This window comes from Nannospalax galili, unplaced genomic scaffold (assembly GCF_000622305.1).
Source record: "Nannospalax galili isolate Female #2095 unplaced genomic scaffold, S.galili_v1.0 scaffold1519, whole genome shotgun sequence".
Classification (NCBI taxonomy): Eukaryota; Metazoa; Chordata; class Mammalia; order Rodentia; family Spalacidae; genus Nannospalax; species Nannospalax galili.
The window spans coordinates 5,544-9,883 of NW_008342631.1; the positions used below are offsets into that span (position 1 = coordinate 5,544).

The 4,340-nt window shown below is 43.8% G+C and overlaps 1 pseudogene; it reads left to right on the top strand.

Moving 5' to 3' along the window:
* The first annotated feature begins 1,405 nt into the window (after nucleotides 1–1,405).
* Nucleotides 1,406–3,846, top strand: LOC103738619 (annotated as a pseudogene).
* The last annotated feature ends 494 nt before the right edge of the window (nucleotides 3,847–4,340 follow it).

The following is a 4,340-nucleotide window of genomic DNA, read 5'->3' on the forward strand; positions in this document are numbered from 1 at the left end:
AATAATATTCATAGCCAGCTCTGCATCTGTATAAACATCAATATCTACAAGAAAGAACTCAGAACACTCAATACCTGAAAAAAAATCCCAAATGAATAACACCTAGAAATGAATAATTGTCAAAAGTGTGGTACAGATGGCCAATAAATATTTGAAACAATGTCCAGCATAGATAGCCATCAGAAAACTGCAAATTAAAAGTGCATTGAGATTCTATCTCATTGTAGTAATAATAGCTATTGTGAAAACCAAACATCAAATGCTGACACGTATGTGAGAAGGGAACTTTTATGCTCTGCTGGTGAGAATGTAAATTGGTGCAGTCAGCAGGGGAGACATCATGGCGGGCTCTCAAAGAATGTAAAAATAGGTCTGAGACAATAACTGAGTGAAATGCTCACTTGGAGGCATGACAACTTTAGCGCATTCCCAGGACCCATGCCGAATGTGGGCATGGTGGTTCGTATTTCTATTCCTTGTGCACGGGAGTGAAGACAGGTGGATCACATCTGCTACTTCAGCAACCTTGTCCTGGAATCAACTGCTTCCAGGAATCTAATGCTCTGTTTGGGTATAATCAAATGGGATGGGCTCAGTTCCCTATTTAACAAGTGACAACCTGTGTGAAGTAGCATCTGTAGGGAGCTCATTGGACTCATTCTCCACAGTGCTCCAGAAAGGCTGATGCTCTTTGTATTTCTGTGAGTTTGGTTACATTTATAAACATCCAAAGGTATAACAAAAATTTGTGATAATGTTTCTAGAAATGATTTAGGCCATGTGAGCAGCTCTTGTCATTTATGTTTGTTGGCTCTTTTCCATAATGGAAATTCCCTGAAAGCAGTAAGCTACCTTTTCCTAAAAAAAGAAAAAACAAAACAAAACAAAAAACTATTATTATTTGTTTGTGTATATGTTTGTGTGTGTGTGTGTGTGTGTGTGTGTGTGTGTGTGTGTGTGTAGATATGTGGAGTTTGCATGAGGGTGGGGAATCCCATAGAGCTGGAGTTTCCAGCAATTTAGAGTCACCACACATGGGTTCTGGAAACTTAACTCAGTCCTCTTTAAGAGCAGCAAGCACTCTTCGATACTGAGCCATCTCTCTAGCCCATTTTATTTTCTGAATATTTTAGTAAAATTCAGATTAAAATTAAAATTCTTGAGGTTTATGTTTGTATTTTAGGGAATTCCAGAAGGACTCTTGCCACACACACTAACACTTGGCTCTCAGTTTTTGGTCCATTTGTTGGAACATCTATGATTTCTGGTTTTCTAATGATCCCAGTCAGTTTGACATTCTCTAAGTTGTGAAGATATCTCCTGTGGAAGGCCTCAAGTCCCTGAGATGCAGGGGGACCTGCCTGAGCTCTGCTGGGTGTAGGGACTGCCTGAGTGGCTGGTCCCCATGGCTGCAGAAATCTGGTTTATTGAAAGTCATGTCATCAACGAGCAGTGCCAGCACACCAAGAAACCCAACAACATGGGACACAGGTCTGAGGAGTCAGCTTGCTGAAACCCTGGACTGCATCTTGGAGCCAGGCTGAGTGTGTGAGTCTCCTTCACAGCCCATGTGCACCAGACTGCTGATGGGAAACCTGACTGGAATGTCAGCTGCCTAAGCTCCCTCCTGCATGGAAGAAATGGATGAAGAGAACTGGAGCATCCAACCTCCCCAGAAAAGGACTATTTTCCTGAATCTCTGGATTCCAGTGATGGGGATGAGAAAGGAGTTCTGGCCTGTGAAGATTTGGAACTGAGCTGTTTTGATGGCTTGCCCTATTCTTCACGTTCTTATAAACTTCAAAGAAAGAGAAGAATTTCCAATATGGAAAGAGAAATACTCCTTTACAGAGAATCTACTGCAAAATCAAATTGTGGTCATGTCAGGAGATGCCAAGTGTGGCAAGAGCTCTCAGGTTCCTCAGTGGTGCACTGAATATTGCCTTTCCATCCACTACTAGCATGGGTGCGTGATATGCTCACAGGGCCACAAGCAGACTCAATCCAGCTGGCCCTGCAGGTGATGGAGGAGATGAATGTTAACATTGGTCATGAAGGTGGCTATGTGATACCTTTTGAAAACTGCTGCACCAGTGATACCATTCTGAGATGCTGTTCTGATGAGACGTTGCAAGAAGAAATGATGTCCACTCCTTTTTTCGGTAGCTATGGGGTCATCATCTTAGGTGACATTCACGAAGAAGTGTTGCCACCGACGTGCTGCTGGGACTTCTGAAAGATGTGCTACTGGAAAGACTGGAACTGAAGCTCATAATTAACTCCTTGCCTCTCCTCCTCAGCCACCTCAGTTCTTACTATGGAAACATGTTTCTCATAGAAGTGAAGAATAAGGATCCCGTGGAGGTCATGTACCTCACCGGGACTCGTGGGGATTCTTCTATTTTATGCCTTAACCTTGAAATCCACTGCTCTGGTAAGAATGGTGACATCATAGCCTTTCTGACCTGTGAGCAAGTTATTGAAAAAAACCTATGAAGTTGTCTCTCAAAAAGGCTCTACCTTAAACCCAGTTCTGGGGAACAGGGGGTTGTTCCTTTGTATCCCAAAGAGAAATGTTCCCTGTTCAGTCCAGTTGATAAAACAGAGAAAAGATGTCAAGTGTATCAGAGAAGAGTGGTGCTGACCACTGGCTCTGGGGAGTCTCTGACCTGGAGCCACACAGTCAGATTTGTTATTGATGTTGGTGTGGAAATGAGACAGGTGTACAACCCCTGGATCAGAGCCAACTCCCTCATCCTGCAGCCCATCAGCCAAAGCCAAGTGGAGATTTGCAAGGAGATCCTCAGGTCCTCTTTCTCAGGAAAACTTCTGTCTATACACTGAAGAACTTGCCTCCAAAGACATGACGTCAACAAAACCTGCAGAAATCCAGGAAGCCAACCTGACCATCATCATGTGCTTCATAAAGAGGGCTTAGGCCACTGTACCTTCATGAACAGGCCAGCACCAGAAAGTCTGATGCAGGCCTTGGAGGACCTGGACTACCTGGCAGCACTAGACAATGACGGGAACCTCTCAGAAGTTGGGATCATGTCTGAGTTTCCTCTGGATCCACAGCTCTCCAAGTCTATCCTAGAATTCTGTGAGTTTGAGTGTATAGACAAAATGCTTACCATCACTGCCATGGTAACAGCTCCAGTTGCTTTTTACATGTGCCTCGTGGGACTGCCTCATGAGGAGACTGCCATGACCTGTTGGAAGACAATTTTACACTCTCAAGGTGATCACTTTACCCTCATCAATGTTTACAAGGCCCAACAAGATGGAGCACTGAACTGTGGCATGGAGCACCATGAGGAAAAGTGGTGTCACAATAACTTCCTCAACTGCTCTGCCCTCAGGATGGCAGATGTCATCGGAGCACAACTTAAAGAAACCATCAAGCCGAACAGCTGCCCTATGCATAGCCTGCCTTGGGCTCCAAGAAAAATGACTGAATATAAAGTGCTGTTGTCCAGATACTTCATGCAGATTGCAAGCGACCTGGATGGGTCACACATAAGCAGGTTGCTCAGCTGTATCTGCTGTGGGGCTACTCCATTGCCAAGAAGATGCCCAAATGGGTCTTCCACCAGTTCAGCATTTCTGAGAAGAACTACATCAGGGTGGCCTTGACAGTGTCTCCCAAAGTATTTATGCAAATGGTGCTACAATACTATTTCAGTAACCTGTCTCCTGGTGAAAGTAAAGATATTCTACAGCAAGCCAAGCACCACTTACCTGTAATAGCAGCTATGAGAAAGGCCTAGGACGTGTGAGCAGTGCCCTGATGCTTCTGAACAGAGATGCACAATCCAGTGGCTGACTGAACATAAAGCGCAATAAAGATGCTCATGGATGCCTGGCATGGGCTCCTGAAGCTGACAGATGGACAGCACACCCCACAGAACAGCCATGGACAAACAACACTGCAAATATGACTCAAAAACTGCTTTCTTGGGGTTGCATAAGTTTGCAATCCCACCAGCAATGAATAAGTGTTCCCCTTGTTTCACATCCTTGCTAGCATTTGGTTTCATTTGTTCTGTTGATCTTAGCCAGTCTGACTGGGGTAAGATGAAATCTTAAGGTGGTTTTAATTTGCATTTCCCTAATTACTAAGGATGTTGAACATGTTTAAAGCTGTTTCTTAGCCATCTTTATTTCCTCCTTCAAGAACATTCTGTTTAGATCTTAGCCCATCTTTTAAGTGGGTAACTTGCTTCCTTGATTCTTTGATTTTTGAGTTCCTAATATATTCTGGATGTTAAACCTCCGTCAGATATGTCACTGCTGAATTTTTCCCACTCTGGGTTTTTTCTTCACTTTCTCGATTGATT